Source organism: Haemaphysalis longicornis, unplaced genomic scaffold, assembly GCF_048455015.1.
Source record: "Haemaphysalis longicornis isolate Haplotype H1 unplaced genomic scaffold, Haemaphysalis longicornis Haplotype H1 scaffold_1, whole genome shotgun sequence".
NCBI classification, from domain to species: domain Eukaryota; kingdom Metazoa; phylum Arthropoda; class Arachnida; order Ixodida; family Ixodidae; genus Haemaphysalis; species Haemaphysalis longicornis.
In genome coordinates, this window is record NW_027526203.1 from 266,082,252 (window position 1) to 266,106,529 (window position 24,278).

Sequence of the window (24,278 nt, forward strand, 5' to 3'; positions counted from 1 at the left end):
GAGCAAAGCATTTGACGTTGTTTGCCACACGCTGTTACTTAAAAAGCTTTTACAAGTAGGAATTGATACACCACTCGTGGCATTGTTGGGTAGTTATCTAGATAACCGGTTCAGTTTCGTTAGCGTTAACGGGCAGACGTCTGCTCTGTACAGATCAACAAGCGGTGTGCCTCAAGGCTCCGTGTTGGGGCCTCTCTTGTTCTCCATTTTTGTTAATGATGTGTCAGCCGCAATTAAGATGTCTTCTTTCCTTCTTTACGCTGACGACATTAAAATATTCAGACGGATTGAGTCCATTAATGACTGCATTGCCCTGGAGCAAGATATATCCTCATTTTCCAAGTGGTGCTCAGACAATAGATTAAATCTTAACTCTACAAAAACAAAGGTCATGTCTTATAGCAGGAAAACGAACCGCACTTTATTTTGCTACAGTATTAACGGCGGTTACTTGTCTAGAGTTGAAGAGATCAGAGACCTCGGCGTGCTTTTCGACAGTGCCTTAACTTTCTCACCTCATGTCACTCAACTTACTAGGCGGGCGCTACGCTCTCTTGGGGCTGTTTGCAGGTTTTCTCGAGAATTCCGGTTTCCTTCTTCATTCCTAAAACTATTCAGAACGCTTTGTATTCCGCAACTAGAATATGCTTCTGTCGTTTGGAATGGAACCTGTAGTTCCAACTGTCAACGTATAGAGCGTGTACAAACCAAATTTTCATCAATATTTAGGCATCGTTTTCCTTCGGAGCCTATCCCTATAACGGTTTCTCTAAGTTCCCGGCGGACCCACTCAGACCTTCTTTTCATGTACAAATTGCTTCATGGTATTATTTTATGCCCGGAACTACTTGAATCAATCAGTTTTCGCGTTCCACAAAAAGCTACAAGGCTCGCCCACCCTTTTAAAGCAGCTGGAGCTCTCAGCACACGTTCTCCTCTTCAAAGGATGCAGCATCTGCATAATGTTCACTCCGAGAAGCTCGATATCTTTCAGCGTCCTCTTCGGGAGTTTTTGGCCGGGTTGTCAGCTCTGACACACTAGGTTCATCTTGGCAGTGCTCTTTTTCTTCACTTATCGTCCTGACGTGTGCATTGACTTCACCGAGCTTGTTCTTGTTCCTGTTACTCGTGTATTGTGCTGATACTGCGACTGTAATTATCGTAGAATTTTTCTTTTTCTGCCACTTTTATCATTAAAAGTTGCCATATTCACTTCATGCGTCCATTTGAAACTGGAAATGTACGCTTCCCGAATCTTGTAAAAACTTTCTTCTTTTCACTCACCCTTCCGTATAGTTACGCTTATTGTAAGATGTCTTCTTGCAATTGACCAGACATTACAGTTTCTATTGATTGTGTAATGTTGCCTAAAATTACAATATGGTATTTTTATTCTTCTTTGAAGTTGTAGCTTCTTCATATTTTTTGCTCGCTCACTGTTCTTTTGCCAGCTGTTGATGCATTTCATTGCTGTCTTATACCTTTTCTGTGCGCCAGCATGACTTGATTGTGTAAAGTCGGTTGGATTGCACTATTTTATTACTAATCTTCTTTGCCGTTTTTTGTAAGTCTTTCTGTCTTTTTTTCTCATTTTTTTGTTTGCTCACTGAGTGTTTATTAGCAAATTGTTGATGTACTACAGTGCTGCATTTTCCCCTCTGAGTGCTCCAGCACGAAGGCCTCCGCTGTTCCTGGGCACTATAATAAACATTGATTGATTGATTGATTGATTGATTGATTGATTGATTATTATTATTATTATTATTATTATTATTATTATTATTATTATTATTATTATTATTATTATTATTATTATTATTATTATTATTATTATTATTATTATTATTATTATTGTTGATGTACTACAGTGCTGCATTTTCCCCTCTGAGTGCTCCAGCACGAAGGCCCGAGTGTGCTTTGTAGTGATATTCAGAATGGAGATGAGTCTGTATGGGTTGAAATTCTTATCTCTAAAACTGAAAAACTTCTTGTTGGGGTTTTTTACATTCCCCCTGATGTAGCTCCTGACGCATTCAATCAGTTAGTTTCCTCCATTGAACAAGAGCTTATTACTCAATGCAACCGCAAGGTCCTCCTTCTTGGAGACTTTAACGCTCCTGGCGTTCAGTGGAGCCATCTATCCTGTTCCCACCATAACCACCACATTGAACAGAAGGGTAATGGATTACTAGATTTTTCGTCTTTCACTTCCATGGCACAGCATAATCACATAGAAAACTGCAGTGGAAACATTTTGGACCTGTGTTTTTCGAATTTTGATGATGTTAGTGTGTCACACTCTGATTTTCCTTTAGTTAGACCTGACAGATTTCATCCTCCTCTTTCTATTTCCTGTTCCCTTCCCACAATGCTCCACCATTCCGTAAGTTCCTGCAACACGCAACCTCGCTACGCTTTCGCCCGGGGAGATTACGTTGGGCTGTATGATTACTTTTCTGCTGTCCCTTGGTCGACAGTCATTGACGAACCTGATGTCAATGAACAAGTTGACCGTTTTACTGAGATTGTACTTTTGGGTATGAAGAAATACATCCCGCAATATTTACCAAAGAAGTTCAAATTCCCACACTGGTTTTCTTCTGAATTGCGGGATGCCCTTAAACTCAAAGAACGTGCGCATAGAAAGATGAAGCGCTCTGGTGCGAACCAGTTCACTCAGGAGTTTCGGCGCCTACGTGCCTTATGCAAAATATTGCACAAGCGTGATCATGCTTCGTACCTGGCATCAGTAGAAGCTAAAGCAACCCATCAACCGGGAGCCTTCTGGAAGTACATTAATTCAAGATCTAGTAAAACTAAAGAATCTATTCGTTTACTAGACTCCAACGGCAATGAGGTTGCGGAGGTGGCCGACTGCTTTGCTCGTCAGTTTTCTTCTTTTTTTGGAATTAGCGGTGGCAGTGATAACAGTAGCGCCCCTTGTCACCAGGGCGGTAACTCTGGTTGTTTCCAACTGGATGAGAACATCGTGCGGACCAGTATCAAGCGGCTAAAGCCCTCGCTTTCTTGTGGACCAGATGGTATTCCTGGCGCCATTCTAAAAACGTATGCAAACATATTCGTTCCAGTGTTCACTTCAATGTTTAATAACTGTCTCCGGTCTGGCACGTTCCCTCGCTCATGGAAAATCTCTCGCGTATTCCCTGTATTCAAGTCAGGCCCAAAAACTGACGCCATAAACTATAGGCCAGTCTCGCTCCTTTGTTCTGCCTCTAAACTATTCGAGTTATCTCTTCATATGGTGTTGTCTTTCTCACTTAAACACGTCCTCATTCCTAATCAACATGGCTTTATGCGTGGTCGTTCAACTTCCACAAACCTCGCGTGCTTCATGGAGCAGGCTGTCCCAGCAATCGTTGGTAGAAGCCAGCTTGATGTGGTCTACTGTGACATGAGCAAGGCCTTTGATGTAGTCAACCACTCGTTATTGCTTGCCAAGCTCATTCTGTTAGATGTCCACGCTTCTTTGGTGGGTCTTATACGTTGCTATCTCCAGCAGCGATATTGCTATGTAAGTGTTAACGGTCAAACTTCATTTAGGTACAAAGCAACCAGTGGTGTACCCCAGGGATCTGTTCTGGGTCCCCTTCTTTTCTCCATTTTCATTAACGATGTTGCTTCTGTAATTCAAAATTCTTCTTTTTTGTTGTATGCTGATGATATGAAAATCTTTAGAGAAGTGCGCAATATTCATGACTGTAATTATCTTCAGGCTGATATTGCGTCATTCCATCGTTGGTGCACCAAAAACGACCTAATTTTGAACCCCTCAAAAACGAAAGTTGTCTCCTATAGTAGAAAAACTCAACAGCTGCAATACTCTTATAAAATTTCAAGCACTGCATTGCCGAGGGTGACTGAAATTCGAGACTTGGGAGTACTATTTGATTCTTCTCTGACTTTCTCTTCCCACGTTACACAAATTACCCGTCGCTCTCTTCGATGTCTGGGTGCTGTTTGCAGGTATTCTAGAGAGTTTAAAGGTCCTCTTCCTTTTTTAAAGTTGTATTCTGCTCTCTGCCTACCTCTTCTCGAATACGGCTCTGTTGTTTGGAATGGAACTTGCAAGTCCAATAGTGACCGTATCGAAAGAGTTCAAAATAAGTTCCTCTTTATCTTTAAGCACCGCTTCCGTCATGTGCTAGAAGACGCTAACGGCAGTGTGCCTTTTCTGAAAAGTCTTCCTTCCCTTCGGTGTCGACGAATGCGAGCTGATATTATCTTTCTTTATAAACTTCTTCATGGGGATATTTTGTGTGACGACTTGGTTACACTTATCAATGTCAACTTGCCGAACAAACTTTTCCGAACATTTCGAACTTTTAGAACAGATGCTTTAAGTAGAAGACGCTCGTCCATCTGCAGAATACAATGTTCATATAATGAATATTCTGATCGTCTTGATATATTTCAGAGCTCTTTTTCTTTGTTCTCAAACGACTTGAAAACTGTTGTAGCTTAAGTGCCTTTAGTCATTGCAAATTTATGTGCTGTATTTATTTTAGGCAAATCATGTTCTTGTTTGTTTGTTTTTCACATTTCCTGGTTTTGCGTTGCTTGAATTTCTGTAGGTTTGAGTGCCAGTGCTTGTAATGCTGAACTTCTTTCAAAGTTGAAACTTCCGAACATTTTGTTATAAAACCTTCGTGTTATGCGTATAACTTATCGCTGTCATGTTCAGTGAGTATTTCCTGTTTTTCACGTGCCTTGAACATTTCGCTGTCCGAGTGTCATGGCTTGCAACGCTAGGTCTTCTGTTTCTTTTCTTTTCTTTTTTTTTTTTTTTGCTGTTTTGCTTTCTGAGATTACTGTAACTATCTTTACTTTATTGTTTCTTTCATGCATACTGTTTTGTGTGTTGTGTTGTCTTGATTTTAGTTTGTTTTTATGTACGATTTGTATATGGTGTACCAGTACCAAGACCCTAGGGTTGTTCCTGGGCACCGAAAATAAAGGTTGATTGATTGATTGATTGATTGATTGATTGATTATTATTATTATTATTATTATTATAGGTCGAATTACATTGCCGCGGTTGAAGCTGATGCAACACGCAATGCTAAAGCTTTCTGGGGCCACGTCCGTTCTCAAACATGTAAAAATTCACCTGGGAACATTAACCTCATCGATGAACGAGGAGAGAGCATATCGGACGTTGCCAATGCCTTTGCGCGACAATTCCGTTCCACTTATGGCAACAACAGTGCAGCTTGCCCCCCTCCACAATCTCTAGGTTACTGTAAAAACTCAGAAGTGCTGGTTTCGGAAAGTCTCGTTTTGAAAGCTCTGAAACAATTGAAATCGTCATTTTCATGCGGCCCTGACGGCATTCCTTCTGCCGTACTGAAAGCGTTTGGTGATATCCTAGTTCCAGTATTGACGTGTATATTTCAAACTTCTCTCAAGTCTGGCAAGTTCCCCGCTCGTTGGAAGAATGCAAGGGTTGTTCCTGTATTTAAGACAGGTTCTAAATTGGACCCCACGAACTACCGACCGATATCTATTCTATGTGCTGCTTCTAAATTGTTTGAGTCAATACTGCATAAACTACTCACATTCAGTATAAATACCACATTAATACCTGAACAGCATGGTTTTTTCGCGGGCCGATCGACCACTACCAATCTCGTCAACTTCATGCTGCATGCTTCGGAAGCTGTGCAAGGGAGAGGTCAACTTGATGTAGTCTACTTTGATTTAAGCAAGGCTTTTGATGTCGTCTGCCACGAGCTCTTAGCCAAAAAACTATCTGAGCTTGATATACAACCATCCCTGATATCTCTTATATGCAATTATCTATGTGATAGGTCATGTTTCGTGCATGTAAATGGACAGTCTTCTCTTTCCTATGAGGTCACCAGTGGTGTCCCTCAGGGCTCAGTTCTCGGGCCACTTCTCTTCTCAATCTTTATAAATGATGTCGCGACAATATTTAATGATTGTAATTTTCTTTTATACGCCGATGATGTAAAAATATTTAAATCTGTTTCCAACTCTGCCAGCTGTTCCGCTCTCCAGAAAGCAATCTCGTCCTTCTCGCATTGGTGCTCATGCAACAAACTCCTCATTAATACATCTAAAACTAAGGTAATGACATACACAAGAAAGACTGACAACATCTTGTTTCCCTATAACATCAACGGTGAATTACTCCCACGTGTGGTAGAGGTTAATGACCTAGGCGTCACTTTCGACAGTAAACTGAGCTTCTCTCCACATATTCAGGTAATTACTCGAAGAGCTCTACGATCGCTTGGCGTTGTCTGTCGCGTGTCCAAGGAGTTCAAGGAGCCGATTTCTCTTCTGAAGCTCTACACAACTATATGTCGTCCTCAGCTTGAATATGCATCTGTTGTCTGGAACAGCACGAGCAAAACAAACCGTAAGCTTGTAGAAAGGGTCCAAAATAAGTTTATATCTATCTTCAACCATCGCTTTGGCGATAGTAGTAATTATAACCCTGGATCGCCCTCTTCATTGACGCTATCATGCTTAACTTCCAGGCGGAACAAGGCTGATGTTCTCTTCCTCTTTAAAATTATGCACGGCATAGTGTCTTGTGGTGAGCTTCTACAGCATGTTCGTCTTTATGTGCCGCTAAAGTGGACCAGGAAACATGATACCTTTTGCAACCCCAATTGTCTGCGTGTCTTGTGCCCTGTGTGCCGACTGCAATGCACGTACAATCGGTACTCGGATTACCTTGATATATTTAATGATTGCCCTACTCTGTTTCGCAAACATGTCTGTGAGTTTGTATTGGCGTAACTGCCAACTTTTGTTATTCTGCATTTGTCTTTTATCCTTGAGTTCATGCACTCAAATGACTTTCATTCCGTAACTTCAACATAAGCTATCCTTTCGTTTTTTTTTTGTATTTTGTATTTTATTTTGTATTTGAAAGATGTGTACATTATGTTTCGTGTGTTTCTGTTTCCGTGCGCCAGCACAAAGGCCGACCCCGGCTGTTCCTGGGCACGCAAATAAATGATTGATTGATTGATTGATTGATTGATTGATTGATTATTATTATTATTATTATTATTATTATTATTATTATTATTATTATTATTATTATTATTATTATTATTATTATTATTATTATTATTATTATTATTATAAGTACAAACCCAGCCGCTCAAAGCACCCCTACTGGTTTTCGAAAGAACTTCGTACTGTTCTGAAGTTAAAAGACCACTCCCACAAAAAAGCATAAGAAAACCGGACTTGATGAACCGAACGAGAACTTCCGCTCCTACCTTAAATTATGTAAAACTCTGTATGAGCGGGACCACCGTTCTGATCTCGATTCTGTGGAGAACAGCGTAAATTCCCAGGCTGCAACATTTTGGAGATATATTCGGTCCCGTAACAACAACTCATATTATCACATCCGTCTTGTCAATTCCTTTGGGGAAGAAGTTCATGATGTCGCCAACTATTTCGCGCAGCAATTTAGTACTACATATGGGCAGCGCGATGAGACCGAAATGAACGTTTTGGTAAATCATGTTCAGGGATCTAGCTTAGTATTGAGCAGTTGGTTATGGATAGTCTAAGGCGCATGAAACCGTCATTATCGTATGGCCCTGATGGAATACCTCCCGCTATTCTTAAAACATTCGGCAACATTTTCGTACGTCTTTAACTGCAATATTCAATCAATGTATAAAAACAAATGTGTTCCCTCGCCCGTGGAAAATTTCTCGGGTGCGTCCAATTTTCAAGTCGGGCACCAAATCTGATGCGACCAACTATAGAGCAGTTTCTATACTTTGTGCTTGCTCCAAGCTGTTCGAGACAGCGCTGCACAAAGTATTGTCAAGTTCTGTACAAAATATTCTTACCAGTAAACATCACGGTTTGATATCTAATCTCGCCTGCTTCTCGCCTGCTTCATCTCGCCTGCTTCATGGAGCAGGCGAGATGAAGCAGGTGAAGCACTAGATGAAGCACTAATCTCGCCTGCTTCATGGAGCAGGCCTCAGGCTCAGTTGGATGTTGTCTACTGTGATCTGAGCAAGGCATTAGATGTTGTCTGCCACACGTTATTACTTGGAAAGCTTTTACGGTCGGGCATTGAAACACCGCTCGTTGCATTGTTGGGTAGCTATCTAGACAATCGATTCAGTTTTGTTAGCCTTAACGGCCAGACGTCCGCTATGTACAGATCAACAAGCGGTGTGCCCCAAATTCCGTGTTGGGCCCTCTCTTGTTCTCCGTTTTTATAAACGACGTGTAAGCTGCAATTAAGAGTTCTTCTTTTCTTCTCTATGCGGACGACATCAAAATATTCAGACGCATTGAGTCCATTGATGACTGCGTTGCCCTGGAGCAAGACATATCCTCATTAGCTAAATGGTGCTCAGATAACAGATTAAATCTTAATTCTACAAAAACAAAGTTCACGTTTTACACTCGCAAAACAAATCACGTTTTACTTCTCTACAGTATTGACGGCGGCTCCCTGTCTAAAGTAGAAGAAGGCACCTCGGCGTGCTCTTCGACAGTGCCTTAACTTGCTCACCTCATGTTACTCAACTTACTCGGCGGGCGCTTCGCTCTCTTGGGGCTGTATACGGGCTTTCACGAGACTTCCCGTCTTCTCATTCATTCATAAATCTGTTCAGAGCACTTTGTATTCCCCAACTAGAATATGCCTCTGTCATTTGGAATGGAACCTGTAGATCTAACTGTCATCGTGTAGAGCGCGTACAGGCCATATTTTTATCAATATTTATTCATCGGTTTCCCTATGAGCCTCTCCCGATAACTGTTTATTTAAGTTCCCGGCGAACCGATCAGACCTTCTTTTCTTATTGAAACTGCTTCATGGTACTGTTTCATTCCCGGAACTGCTTGCATCAATCAGGTTTCGTGTTCTAAAAAAGGCAACAAGGCCTAACCACCCATTTCACACAGCTGGAGCACTTAGCACATGTTCTCCTCTTGATAGACTGCACCGTCTATATAACTTTTACTCCGGGGAACTCTATATTTTTCACCGTTCCTTCGGGAGTTTTTGGCTGGGTTGTTAGCAGTGGCGCACTAACTTCATTTCGACAGTACTCCCTTTCTTCAGATATTTTTTTATGTGTGCATTTATTTCACAGAGTTGGTTCTTATTTGTTCGAGTATAATGTTGATGCTTCGGGTGTAGAGATGGGCTATTTATCGATCAACGTTCCGATTAATCGATTAATGCTTTAGTCACGATTATTTTTTTTTGATCGGTTGAAGTGCAGTGCGCCACGGGAGAAAGGCGTGCTGTATTCAACCGTGCGTGCGACACGGCGATTTTTTTTTTTTACGTTTCACGTACCAGCTTTCTCCTTTCCATTACCGCTCGCCACCCTCAACCACAGTGTTGCTATTGTCTAGATCGTCGCTGTCAGTTCCGCAGGCGAAGGGGGAACGCCGTGCTGTTCACGCCGCGCAGCTCTGAGCAGAAAATGCTCTTTGGGGGCTCGTTTAACCGAAACAACATCCTTCCGCATCGCGGAACCCCCCCCCCCCCCCCCCCCCCCCTAGCGGAAGCGATCGGCGGCGGCTGTTTGAAGAATTTACACTCTCAAAGAGTAGATTGTACAGCACCGTTGTACCCTGGCCAACGAACACTGCGTCCCAAGATGTTTTCCCAAAAAGACCGCTCGCGGCGATCTCCGTCTCCCAGCGAGAAAGCTGTGAGATGCGCTTGCCGACAACAGCCCTCGCTAGTGGGGACACACATGTGTGGAGATGTCGCTATGCGCTGTAGATTGGCGCCTTTGAACCTTTTCGTGTCATGCGTCTTTGCGCCTCGTCAATTATCCATGGACCTCCTGGGAACATCGCTACCTTTGATGCCTTCCGCGCATGCGCTTTCCTGGCTGCGCTTAGCTGCTGGTGGCATTCTCCTTTCAGTGTTCGGCCGGTGCCGACCTGGACGGCTATACCAGCATCAAAGGCAAACCCGCTGGGATATTTGGGTTTAAAGTAAAGTGTAGGGGCGAAGTTTGCAATCCGAAGCAACTTCACGGTCTTCAGTGCAAAAAGGCCTTAACCTACTGTGGAAGCGCCAGATCGCTTTAATACCACTTGCGAGCCAATCAGGGCAGCCACTGCAGCTGGAATCCTCGCAGAAAACGCAGACCACAATCGACGCCTACACCACAAGGCCCCTTTCAACGACGAAGAAAGAAAGCATCGCACAAGCCCTTACTACCTGGATTGTGTCTTCTAGCCGTCCTTTAAGCATTGTTGAAGATGACGGATTAGCGAACGTTCTAAAGATATCCTCAGGTTCATCATGCTACCAGCCTCCGTACCGTCGTGCAGTGGGGGCTAGGGTGACTCCTTATACCACAGGAAAAAATCCTACGTTCAAGCGGGACTTTCTACTGCTAGTTTCATCAGCTTAACGGCTACCTTCTGGACTTCTGCGGCCAACAATGCCTATTTCTGTGTGACGGCTCATTGGATAGACGATGACTGGGCGCTTTGATCGGCAACCCTCCAGGTGAGGCACTTTCCAAAGCGGCACACGGCTGATCGATGTGCCAGTGAAATATTGGAGGCTGCCTTAGAGTGGGCAATAGATGATAAAGTGGTAGCTGTGTGCCCGGATAATACCCGGAACATCTCTCTTGGGGTGGAGATAGCGAACTTTCAGAACTTGAAGTGCGCAGCTCATACTCTGCAGCTCAGTGTACCGAAGGTGATCGGCGTAACTTGCGTGAAACGGCTTCTTGCAAGTTGTCGACGCGTTGTGTGTCATTTTAAGTACAACTCAAGTCACCAGGCAGTTCTTTCAAAGCATGCAAGTGACCTTGGTATGCCCAGAAAGAAGCTTCAGCAAGACATCGCTACACGCTGTAACAGCATATACGTGATGGTAAACAGTGTGATTGAGCTCAAAGAACGTTTAGCAAGACACTCACTCCGCACATCACAGATGTCGAATGGGACATGTTGGAGCAGCTTAGGGATACGCTCAAACCACTGCTTGATGTGACCGAACTCTTAGGAGGGGACAAGTATGTAACGTGGTCCGTGCTGATCCCTCCCTTGAAGCTACTCAAGAATGCCATAAAGACGAGCGGCTGTGACCCCGCTTTTATCTGCCGCTTCAAGGCCATACTGGTGGATTCCGCCGAAGAAAGGCTCCTTGCGTGGCCGCATTACAGTGATTACGAGGTGGCCACATCTCTTGATTCGCGATTCAAGAGCCTCGCTTGCATAGGCAGAGATCGCCGCGGACATATGTGGGAAAGGCTTTCTCAGCTAGCCACTAAGCTATCCGCCACGCCCACTGAAATACCCCTAGCAGAAAGCGAAAGTACCATTTTGTGGCCGAAAGTGAAGAGCAATGCACACCTTGCCAGGTGTCGTTATACCTCTCTATGGCAGAAGTAGCCGACGACGATCTGGATCCTTTGGAGTGGTGGAGGGTGCAGAGCTCCCTCCTTCCGGAACTAGCACCAGTTGTAAAAATGCTGCTGTGTGTTCCGGTAACCTCAAAGTCATGCGATCGGCTGTTCAGCATAGCCGGGATGACTGTCAACATGCACAGAAATTCTCAGCTGCCTGAAAATGTTAATAAGCTTCTATGTCTCCGCAACTGGATGAATTGTCGTTGATATTCTAAAACGATTTGTACAAACTAGCATCGACAATGTGAAAATAAAAAAACCATAAATAAAACTGAATATTCTTTGTCTTTTAAGCTTTATTCATCTAAATTAACCCATCCGATTAATCGAATTATTAACGGATTAAAGGCAGCCGATTAATCGGGTTAAAATTTTTGATCGACACCCAGCCCTATTCGGGCGTTGTTGTTGTATGTACTATGACACACTTTTCTAGACAACTCGTCTTCCATCCTGCATTTTTAAAAGGCCCTGGAAGGCCACTGCAGTAACATATGTTTTCATTATCTATAATTTTCTGTCAATAGTTACAAATATGTCCTGTATTTTGTTTCATACATTCATGTGTCATTGATGCTTCATGTCACCCCGTCCTTGTTGTCATTCCTCTTCCACTTACCTTTTCCTATTGCTATGCTTATTGTACGGTGCCGTTGTGCAATGTACCAGAATTTAACGTCTCTTAATCGTGTAATGTAGATTGGATGCTTTTTTATTTTTATTCTTTGTTGTATTTCTAGTTTTTAGTGTTTTTCACTCACCCACCTTTTTTACTGGCTGTTTATGTGTCAGCTGCGGATGCATTTCAGTGCTGCCTTTTTTGTTCCCTCTCAGTGCGCCAGCACGAAGGCTTCGGCTGTTCCTAGGCACTTTATAAAGGTTGATTATTATTATTTTTTTTGGGGGGGGGGGGGATTAACGGTGGTATACTCGGTAACAACTTAAGAACGGCACCGGAAGTTGCCGCTGTGCCTTATCACCGTAGCCGGAAGTTTCTCCGCGCGGCGCAAGTAGGGCGTTACTGGGAATATTTTGAACATGGCGTGAGCCGTTCCCGTGATTTTTTGGACTTAATATGCTTATAAACGACTCCAGTGACGATAAACAAACTGCGTGAGACAAGGCAGACGATATCACGCATTCATAGCAAACCCCTTTCAAAACACGCGCGCACTGACGTCACGGGTCCGGTGCTTTGGCGGAGTGATACACTACATGAGGTGGTGCTGTTCTTGAGTTGTAACCGAGTATAGTGATAACAGCAGCGTCCCTTGTCACCAGGGCGGGAACTCCGGTTGTTTGCAACTGGACTAGAACATCATTCGGACCAGCATCAAGCGGCTCAAGCCTTCGCTTTCTTGTGGGCCTGATGGTATTCCTGCTGCAATTCTAAAAACATAAGCAAATATATTCGTTCCTGTGTTCCCTTCAATATTTAATAACTGTCTCCGGACTGGCACGTTCCGTCGCTCATGGAAAATCTCTCGTGTATTCCCTGTTTTCAAGTCAGGCCTAAAAACTGATGCCATAAACTATAGGCCGGTCTCGCTGCTTTGTTCTGCCTCTAAAATTTTCGAGCTATCTCTTCATACTGTCTTGTCTTTCTCATTTAAACACGTCCTCATTCCTAATCAACATGGATTTATGCGTGGCCGTTCAACTTCCACGAACCTTGTATGCTTCATGGAGCAGGCTGTCCCAGCAATCGTTGGTAGAAGCCAGCTGGATGGATGTGGTTTACTGTGACATGAGCAAAGCCTTTGATGTTGTCAACCACTCGTTATTGCTTGCCAAGCTCACTCTCTTAGATGCACACGCTTCTTTGGTGGGTCTTATACGTTGCTATCTCAACGAGTGATATTGCTATGTAAGTGTTAACAGTCAAACATCATTTAGGTACAAAGCAACCAGTGGTGTACTCCAAGGCTCCGTTCTGGGCCGCCTTCTTTTTTCCATTTTCGTTAACGATGTTACTCCTGCCATTCAAAATTCTTCTTTTTTGTTGTATGCTGATGATATAAAAATCTTTAGAGAAGTGCGTAGTGTTCAGGACTGTAATTCTCTTCAGGCTGATATTGTGACATTCCATCGTTGGTGCACCAACAACGACCTTATTTTGAACCCTTCAAAAACTAAAGTTGTCTCCTATAGTAGAAAAACTCAACAGCTGCAATACTCTTATAGAATTGCAAGCACTACACTGCCGAGGGTGACCGAAATTCGGGACTTGGGAGTACTGCTTGATTCTTCTCTGACTTTCTCTTCCCACATTACAGAAATTACCCGACGCTCTCTTCGATGTCTGGGTGCTGTTTTCAGGTATTCTAGAGAGTTTAAAGGTCCGCTTCCTTTCTTAAAGTTGTATTCGGCTCTCTGCTTACCTCTTCTCGAATACGGGTCTGTTGTTTGGAATGGAACTTGCAAGTCCAATAGTGACCGTATCGAAAGGGTTCAAAATAAGTTCCTTTCTATCTTTAACCACCGCTTCCGTCATGTGCAAGAAGACGCAAACGGCATCATGTCTTTTCTGAAAAGCATTCCTTCCATTTGGTGTCGACGAATGCGAGCCGATATTATATTTCTCTATAAACTTCTTCATGGTAATATTTTGTGTGACGACTTGGTTAGACTTATCAATGTCAATTTACCAAATAAACTTTTCAGGAAATTTCCAGCTTTCAGACCAGTTGCTTTAAATAGCCGACACTAGTCCATCTGCCGAATACAATGTTCATATAGTGAATATTCCGTTCGTCTTGATATATTCCAGAGCTCTTCTACTTTGTTCTCTAATGAGTTGAAAACTGTTGAAGCTTAAGTCCTTTATGTCATTCCAAATTTATGTGCCGTATTTGTTATATGCAAACTGTATTCTTGCTTGTTTTTCACTTTTCCTTGTTTTGTGTTGCTTGAATGTCTGTACGTTTTAGTGTCAGTGTTGGTTACGCTGAAGCTTTTTCTATTTTTTTTTAACTTCCTAACATGTTGTTAGAAAACCTTGGTTTTATACGTATACTCTATGTCATGTTCATTCAATATTTTTCTTGTATAGTTCCTATCTTTCACGTCTATTGAACGTTTCGCTGGCCGAGTGTCATGGCTGCAACGCCAAGCCTGTCTTTGCTTTTTTGACTTTCTGTTCTTTTTTTCTCTTTTTTCCCCCTTTTGTTTGCTTTCTAAGATTTCTGTAACTGTTTTTACTTTATTGTTTATGTCATACATATTGTTTTTGTGTGTTGTCTCGTCTTAATTTTAGTGTGTTTTTTTTTTGTTTTGTGTGGTGTACCAGAACCAAGACCCTAGGGTTGTTCCTGGGCACCGAAAATAAAGGTTGATTGACTGATTGATTATTATTATTATTATTATTATTATTATTATTACAGTTTCTATTGATTGTGTAATGTTGCCTAAAATTACACTATGGTATTTTTATTCTTCTTTGAAGTTGTAGTTTCTTCTTATTTTTTGCTCACTCACTGTTCTTTTGCCAGCTGTTGATGCATTTCATTGCTGTCTTATACCTTGTCTGTGCGCCAACACGACTTGATTGCGTAAAGTCGGTTGGATTGCACTATTTTATTTCTAATCTTCTTTGCCGTTTTTGTAGGTCTTTCTTTCTTTTTCTTTTTTTTTTTTTGCTCACTGAGTGTTTATTAGCCAATTGTTGATGTACTACAGTGCTGCATTTTCCCCTCTGAGTGCTCCAGCACGAAGGCCTCCGCTGTTCCTGGGCACTATAATAAACATTGATTGATTGATTGATTAATTGATTATTATTATTATTATTATTATTATTATTATTATTATTATTATTATTATTATTATTATTATTATTATTATTGGTTTTCTTTACATGTACATTCCTTCCATGCTCCTTTTCTTACATATAAGCTATCTTGATTCACTCCGTTTCCGTGAAACTAAACTTTAACATTTATGTATATTTTTGAAATTATCTGTGTATGAAGACCCCTGGCGTGATGTCACATGCCTTACTGCAAGGCACTGTACTTGTTTTTGTGTGTATGTGTGTGCTTTTGTTTTCTGCGGGTGCATGTATATTCTGGTGTACGACAGTGTGTAATTTTTGTGTGCGTGTGTCAGTATCGCTGTCCTTTAATTGCATTACCTGTGAGGTGTGGGTATCTTACATTGCCTGCTTTTTTCTTTCTTTTTTCTTCGTGCGCCAGCACAAAGGCCCTCCTGCTGTTCCTGGGCACGTTAATAAACGATTGATTGATTGATTGATTGATTGATTGATTGATTGGTTGATTGATTGATTGATTGATTGATTGATTGATTGATTGATTGATTGATTGATTGATTGATTGATTGATTGATTGATTGATTGATTGATTGATTATTGCGTTGTTGTTGTTGTTGTTTTTGCCGTTTTGGCTTCTGCGGCCTTTGCTGTGAGAAGAAAACGCAATATTATTGTACATACACCATGTGCAGACTGATTGTGAAATGCGCCAAGTCAGCTGGCAAAATTTCTACAAACGCTTACATCATCCAAATAATAGCCACTCCCTATTCCATGGAGAACGGGCTTGGGGGCCGGGTAGTGCCGGGAGGAAGACGGGTCTTGAAAGCAAGAGGGCCTCCAAAAGGCCTTCTCTTGCTTCAAGCGTCAGCCTCCAACAGTTTGAGCTCGCCTGCGCTTTGCAAATGCCGTATGGCCTGGGCAAGCGTGACAAAATCATTGTTTAGTGCATGAGCCTCAACATCCCTTTCAGCAACGACTACCTGCACAGGACGTTATCTCCCCTGTCTGTCCCGCTTGTTGGGTTTGGGAGGACCTAAAATATGTACTGTGTGTGTGCCCTCGCTTTGATACCCCACTTCTCACCCGACTACGCGACTGCGTGTTGATTCACCCCAGACACTCTTGAACGTATAGATTTCTGCCAAACGGGCACACCTAAATGATTTTTCAGCTGACGATGATGTACCGCATTTGACGCAGCTTCCTTGATTGAAATCGTTGCAGTGTTATTTTCTTGCAGGAACGTAGTCTTCAGTACGACTGGCTGGGCATGGCATACGACTACTTGTTCCAGTGCAGGAGAAGCTACGAGGCCGGATTCGGTGAATTCCTCAGGTTTATTCAAGTACCGCAAAGAGGACCTACCTGCTTGGACCTGGAACGAGGGTCAGCAACGTCCATTTCCCTGGGGCTCGGGGAATCCTCTTCGTTGTGTGGTGCGTCTTGAGCAATGGGCAGAAATAGGACTAGGTAAGGCATTTCTTGCGTCTGGAGTGAGTGCGGAAGCGCATCGTACAACTCTTCATCCGCTAAGCAAATGGCAAGCTGTACTTGACCACCGTTACAGCTCATATCTGCAACCATGTCTGATACTGGTATCGATTACCCGTTTGTAAACTACCAAAGATTGGGGCCTCTATGAACGCAAGGGGCCTCTTTAAACTTTGACAACTTGTTAACGAAACAGCGTGTACTTGTTCTATGAATGGGAACCTTGCGAACTGAGAAGTCAGTTGAAGGCGATGTTCCACGGGGAAGGTATTGTCTACGTGCAACACTACCCGCTAATTTTATCGCGTATTCTGGCTAATGTTCTGGTAATCAGCGACACAAACTGTAATCGCTAAACCCGGAGCCGAACGTGTGCGAAGATAGAGTGTAATGGCAGAGGTACCCTGCTCTCAGGCCGCTGTTGATATCACCGGCATCACCAGATAACATAACTAGTAACGGCAGGGAATGGTAGAGAACGTAGATTTATTAAAAACATTAAGGTAGCTCCTTTGAGCATTCTCTCATGGTGCATGGGCATTCTGTCCGCATCCGTTGCACTTGTGCAGGTACCCCTAGGCTTTTTTTACATAGATAATTTACTGCCGTGAGACTACATGGAAATACACAAATTCGGGAATGCCACGATTACAAAGACCAAATCAATGCATAGTGGGCTTGACTGCTGTTTCTTCTATGTCAGCTACACTACTTTACACAAATAGATTCCTGGGGAGACATTTTTCGAAGGGTAATATAAACAGTCACGAAAATATAAATGCCATAATGCCTTTTATTGCACCTTTTATTAAATACTTCCATGATACTCCATGTATCCCTACTGAACTCCGTACACCGAGTTCCTTTAAAATTAGCTCTGCAACTGCACAAATGCATTGGTGTGAAGACATTTTTTTCGGTGACGATATGAGAAATTTTACATTCATATCAAGTACTTGGGGCCTTTTAACCAAAGGCTCCATACAACCGCATGTATCCTATGAAGCGCATCGTGTCTGACGGGCAGACTTTGTGGAGAACCAGTCTAGGAATGCATTTGCATTAAGAGTTTGCGGGGCTGGACAAGGAGTGGTAAAGGATTAAAAATGGGGTAATATTGAAAACCAGCGTTGCCGTCAAAATGCAGGGGGCTAACTTCTGCTTCGTATGCTGCAAAAAAATGGCAGCATCTCCACTCCGTGGATGATGGTGAGGGTGCGGAGTACGGGGACTCGAAACGACATCCAAGTTGCGCCCCGAGTGACATCCAATTTGCACCCGTACTGTCATTTGATTTGAGCCGTGAGTTGCACGTTGATTATTCCCTAAATGAAACTGCAACTCACGGCTCAAATCGAATTTCGCTTGGTTTTCTCTTGATGGTAGTGTGCGCACGGATGGACGCGGACGGACATTGGGAGGTACTCCGCCCCGTTACAGGCGAGGGAGTAAGCCGTTTGACTCTCGTGTACTAACTCACGGTCGTAGCCCAATGGGTAAGACGACTAACACTAACTCAGTCTGGTCTACCAGACACAGGCTCGAATCCTGCCGGTGCCTGTGTGATTTTTTGCGATTGTAAATGCAAGCGTACGGACGCGGAAGGACATTTTGCGGTCCTAAGGTGCTCCGCACCTAAAATTTGTAATAACGGCGAAACAGAGTGGTCATTCAACAGCTAATACAATAATATTCACTTGCATGTGACAGCACGAGGCCTCATGCTTAGCTGTCTTGATTAAGGCACTGAGAAAAATAGTTCCAGGATGTGGCTCATCTGCAGGGTACGTTGATTATTTGTTGCCGCCAAACTGCGCGCTGCAGGTCCTTGACCATATCGACGGCTGGCATTCAGCTCCTTTCGCCGTAAGTTTTATTTTATGATGTTGGAGTGCTCGAGCATCACTTCTGGTTTAGTTATGTCGCCGTGCCTATGTCGCTGAGTTTAGTAAAGCTGAGTTTTGTGCGGCTTATTTAGTGTTGCTGAGTGTATGATGTGGTGAAACACACAAGCACTCACATTTCCTTTATGAGTAAATGTCGCTTGAACCAACAATGTGGGAAAGCCAGCTTTACAAAGACCAAGCTTTACGCGTTTACTTTTAAGTCTGCTTCACTGCTATACCCAACCGCATTGCTGGGAGAACATTTTTTCACGGGTGTTATAAACAGCCATATCAAAGTATGAATGCCATAGGACCTTTGCAAGCTTAGGAAAATTTTTGCAATCATGTTACGGCTACGATTTTGGCCCGCATCTTCCGGTCCCGTGGTTTGGTTACGCCAATGTGGGGAGGCAGCGATTTTTGCCGAATGGGCCAACTAACGCGCGAGTGATGCTCACGCACTAAGGAAACAGTTGTTTTAAGGGCAGAGCGCTCTAAAAGCCGGGCTTTTTGTCTTAGCTCGTTCGCTGTCACGGTATCTAGCCACCGCAATCATGGGGCGTCACGAACCCAAACAGGGTCACACGGCGTCATGCATTCAAACAGATACTTAGAAAAGATACCCGCTTGTCTCTCGGTTCAGCCGTCCGGCCAACAGTTAATTGATACTTGAACGAGCGGTTTATATATTCATGACCGTTCGAAACTCCGGAACCCCTGGCACTGGTCATACATGTCTCCATTATTTAGCGCAAAGAAAACTGCAGGTACGTTTGAGTCAAAATATATCAACTTTACCTGCAATCCCTGCGTTCATTTAATTAGGAATGCTCGTTGGGTTGGTTTTTACGATAGTAAGGGGAAACACTGGCCGCGCAAGAAAAAAAATGGCGCGTTCGAAACTGCGCAGTAAGGCTCCGGCACGTGAGAGATGTAACCAAACACAAAAAGAACACAACTCCCGCTCGTGCTGCTCCAGGCTGAGGCCGCGGTAGTACTGCGGAGGCGGGAAATTTGAATTGCATTGGACAAAATCGCTGTTCAATTTATCAAGACACGGGTGAGGCGGGGAGGGGAACAATGTGAGGGGCGGTAGCAATGAGCGGGTAACGGCACCACAGCCCCTCCAGAGGATTAATCATTGCTCTGCACTTTCCACTGCTTTCACGTTGAGTGGAACTGCTTTACTTTTTTTTGCTTGTGTTACGCACACAAGCGGACCTGTGACAGAACGCAAATAACTTCACGTTGTACACGCGATAATTCAGTGTTCTAGCTTATTTTGAAGGCTTGACTGCAATGGGAAATCAGGACTGCGTTCCTTGTGAATAATTGATGTTTTTTTTTTTTTTTCACAGCGGAGCTGTTCCAGGGCTGGGCTTGACATCAGTCTCTCCTGGTATCGTGTCACGCTTCCTCCGAAGCAGGTTTCTCCACCCCAAAAACCGGTTTCCAGCAAAGAAAGAATATCGTTAAGAAATAAAAAATAGGTCCTACGGCCTCCCTATTTTAATATAAGATTACTTATATTGCCCCCAAATAAACGCCTTCCCAGCAATTCATTTGTCTTTAGAGGTGAGGCCGCTTTTATGGAGATTGGTGTAAGCTTGGTCTTTGTAAGCTGGCTTTTCCAGATTGTGTGTTGCACAGTGAAGCATCGCCATCTATGGAGGGGGTATGATTAAAGCAAACGGCTGTAGCTGTTGTTTTACCGGAAATATCCGGAAACAAATTATGTGACAATTAACCGCTCAGACGACCCTACCATACAGCACCACAGTTCCGCTGGTAATCCTTGTTCACAGAGCGGAAGGGCACTGAATTTTTTTATGTGTACAGTCGACGTCGCAACAATTGGTATGAGACGTTGCGATAGAGGAGTCCCGTTTTCTCGACCCAACGGGATGCCTGCTCTCCGGCCACAAAGTTATGCATCCTCTTATCGCCAGTTCCCTATAGTCCTTGCAGAGGTGAACCGTGGGCATTTAAAATCTACCATTTCGGAAGAGGGACTGCCTTACAGTCGTGTTCATACACTCTGAAAACTTCCGTAAACCTACTTCCCTACAAAGTACCTGAATAACCAACATCTCGCCTGTGGTTTCGGTAGGTTTCGACCAAATGAACAGAGAACTCAGCAGCGCAAAAACGTGGAAATTACTCTGGCACCTGGTTGACCGGGATAAGACTAGATCAGAAGCGCAACAGCAACTTCAGAGACTCGTTTACAAATTCAACGGCTCCTCGAAAGAGCTACTAGATGAGGTCCGCAATCGCTACCTAAGTCCACCCACTCGCGAAAGTCTGCCCGACTACACAGGTTCCACGAATGAGGCCCTGGATGCCCCCCTAACGGTAGCGGAGGTTAGAGCCGAAATTAACCGTCTCAGAACCAAAACGGCCGCGGGCCCGGACCGAGTCAGTAACAAAGTGCTAAGAAACCTAAACGACGAGTCCATCTGCAACTTAACTAATTATATGCAGAGATGCTGGGATAGAGGAGAGATACCTCCGCAATCGAAAGAGGTTAATTTAGCCATCATTCCAAAACCAGTAAAGAAGCTCGGACTCGAAAACCTCAGGCCAATCTCCATCACGTCGTGTGTAGGAAAACTGATGGAACACGTCATCCAAACTAGACTCAGCAGGTACCTTGAGGACAAAGAGCTGTATCCGGATACCATGATCGGTTTCAGTGCCAAACTTTCCGTCTGCGACGTGATGCTCCAGATTAAAGAGGAAATCATAGAGAAAGTTACCCAAGACACCAGAGTTATCGCTGGCCTAGGCGTCGCTAAGGCTTTTGATAATGTTAAGCATACCGCAATCCTGAACAATCTGAGCTCACTAAACGTAGGTGTGAAAACATACAACTACGTGAGGGATTTTCTCTCTAACCGGACAGCGACCATAAAGCTAGGGGGAGCATCCCTCGAAAACATACAACTAAGAAATCGGGGCACGCCGCAGGGATCGGTCTCATCCCCCACCCTTTTCAACATCGCCATGATAGGGCTCCCCGAGAGACTAAATAAGATAGTGGACCTACGTTACACCATATACGCAGAGGACCCCACGTTATGGATCAACCGTGGCAGCGATGGACACATTGAGGAAGTCCTCCAAAACGCCATATGCGAGGTCTAAAAATATCTAGAGCCAATAGGACTAAAATGCTCTGCTGAAAAATTGGAGGCACTATTCATTGTTCCAAACAATTTTGGGAAGGCATCTCGAAACGATTATGACATAATGCTGAGAGCCGGCGGAAGACCAATACCCGCGCTAGAACGCATCAGGGTACTCGGACTACACGTCCAGGCCAATGGCAAAAACACAGAGACAATTAGGAAACTAGACAACAGTATAGAGCAAATCTGTAGAATGTTAAAACGCATATCCAACAAACATGGTGGGATGAAGGAAGCAAACCTCCTCAGGCTGTTTCAGGCATTTGGGGTTAGCCGGATTCTGTTTGTTGCACCGTTCCTGAAACTCACCAAGGAAGAGAATAGTTGTGGTACCGGGGTCCCAGCGCCCGGCCGCGGCCCCCAAGAAAGACACCGAGTCCCAGAAAAGCAGACCTTTAGTCAGGTCCGAGCCCGTCTTCAGACGTCCAATTTCCCCGAAGGCCAGGCACACACTGCCGCAAGTCCCTCGTCTCGTTCCAGCGTGCACACGCTGCGCGTGCCCCAAACTGCCTCTTTCTCGTCCTTTTCTACGCGCAGTTGCCACAAAGCAAGTTAGACATTATCATAAGAAAAGCGATGAAAAGTGCATTGGGTCTTCCCCCGAGCACCTCGACGGCCAAGATACTCAGCCTAGGCGTCTCGAACACCCTAGACGAGCTCATCGAGGCGACCAAGGCGTCGCAGCAACAACGGCTGCTAGGCAGTAGAACAGGTCGGAGAATACTAGAGCGACTGGGCTACAGATCCAGAGAGATTGCTAAGGACATGAAGGACCTTCCTAAGAATGTTAGACAAAAGCTAACGATATCGCCCCTACCCAGGAACATGAATCCGGCATATCACGAGGGCAGATGTAGGAGCAGGGCCATCGCCCTGCAAATCAGATACGGAGTCAGGACGGACGTTCTATACACCGACGCCGCAGAACACCTACGAGAGAAAGCTTACACGGCAGTGGCATTTACGGAAGACGGCGTCCCGCACTCATGCTGCACAATACCTAGTAGCGACACACAAGAAGCAGAGGAGGCTGCCATCGCCCTGTCGCTGACTAAGCCAGGAACGAGGGTGATAGTTAGTTACTCTAAGTCAGCCATTAGAAGTTACGACCGAGGCAGGATTTCCGACGCTGCCTGAAAACTTCTCGCGAATGCAAAAGTGACAGCCGAACAGGTGACGCTTATTTGGGCTCCAGCTCATCGGGGTCTCATCGGGAACGAAAAGGCGCATGCAGCCGCCCGAGGCCTTACTTTCCGGACGATCGCCGAGAATGCCCTAGACCCGTTTCTACAACCATCCCCGAGGGTAGACAAACTTGTAAATTTTCACGAAATTACCCAACATTATAGACTAGCGCGTAACGTACTCCCCCGGCTAATCCACAGCTTAGCAGGAAAAAAAGAGGTCTACTGGAGGAAATTACAAACCGGGGTCTTATCAAACCCTTTATTATACAGCAAATGGCACCCCAAAGTATACGACTAGATGCAAGAACTGTAACGGCATCACGGACCTCGTCCACGTGGCGTGGACGTGTCCCTCTCACAACAAACGTCATAGAAATGCTGCATTCTGGGAGGTCCCACTACTCAGCCGGACCTCAAGCACTCAGCGCAAAGTCATCGGTCTCGCCTTAGAAGCCGCCGTGTCCCAAGGGATCCCGGCCGACTGATGGGGTGGGCACGGAGGTTATCCTGTGCTTTTGACTGGTGGAAATAAAGTTTCTTATGTATGTAACCAGTGCCCCATCGCTTCGATGAGCGAGCAGTGGCTTACAAAAGTAACTCTAACCCTCTAACCCTCTAAGGGTAACCCTAAGGTAACTCCGGTTCTCATCGCAGGCATTCATTGGGGTGGGCTGTCATATCGAACTTCGCTATTTGTCGGGCTTGCAAGCCACTTCGATGGAGTTACTACGAGCGTGGTTCCCATTCTTGGGATAAGGCCGCAGCCGTTAGCTGAATAAATGTGCGTATCTAGTCCTTTCTTCATTATAAAAACATTCTGTTTTCGCGCAACATTAATGGCGCTGCCAACTACAAAATGGCCCCGTTGTAGATGCTTTCAAGCTCCTCCTGCCAAATTTTGCGTCTGTACACATGAAGCTCAGCTCAAAAAGAAAGCTCATCAACGTAAAGCCGCAGTCGATAATGCTTCTGAAAGTGTTAATGAACGGCAATGGTCAAAAATAAAACATACTAGTCGAGCAGGCTTTACAAGAACCTATGTGTGATTATATTAATTTTGTTTCTGGCTTCTTCTGTGTTTGGCAACTTCTCCCTGAACGTACTCTTAAAGGCACGGACGCTGCTCATGCACTGCTGCGTTCAGCTCCCCCTCCGTTTCGATAATGCTTTTGATCATCATCATAAAAAGTCAATTTGTGTCAACGTCAGGACGAAGGACTCTCCCAAGTTTCCAGTCACTCATTTCGTGTGTTTTCCGACTACATTCCGTGCCCCAAATTTCGTCCTACAAGGCTCTGTCAAATTTTTTTGTCTCCCCGTGT

The 24,278-nt window shown here is 44.2% G+C and overlaps 1 long non-coding RNA gene across 1 annotated transcript in view; it reads left to right on the forward strand.

The window, feature by feature from the left end:
- Nucleotides 1–16,446: 16,446 nt before the first annotated feature.
- LOC144169579 (uncharacterized) overlaps nucleotides 16,447–24,278 on the forward strand; it is a 34,412-nt gene continuing 26,580 nt past the window's right edge. The window contains exon 1 of the long non-coding RNA XR_013322471.1: nucleotides 16,447–16,671. This is a non-coding gene — a long non-coding RNA (uncharacterized LOC144169579). The remainder of the gene's footprint in view (nucleotides 16,672–24,278) is intronic.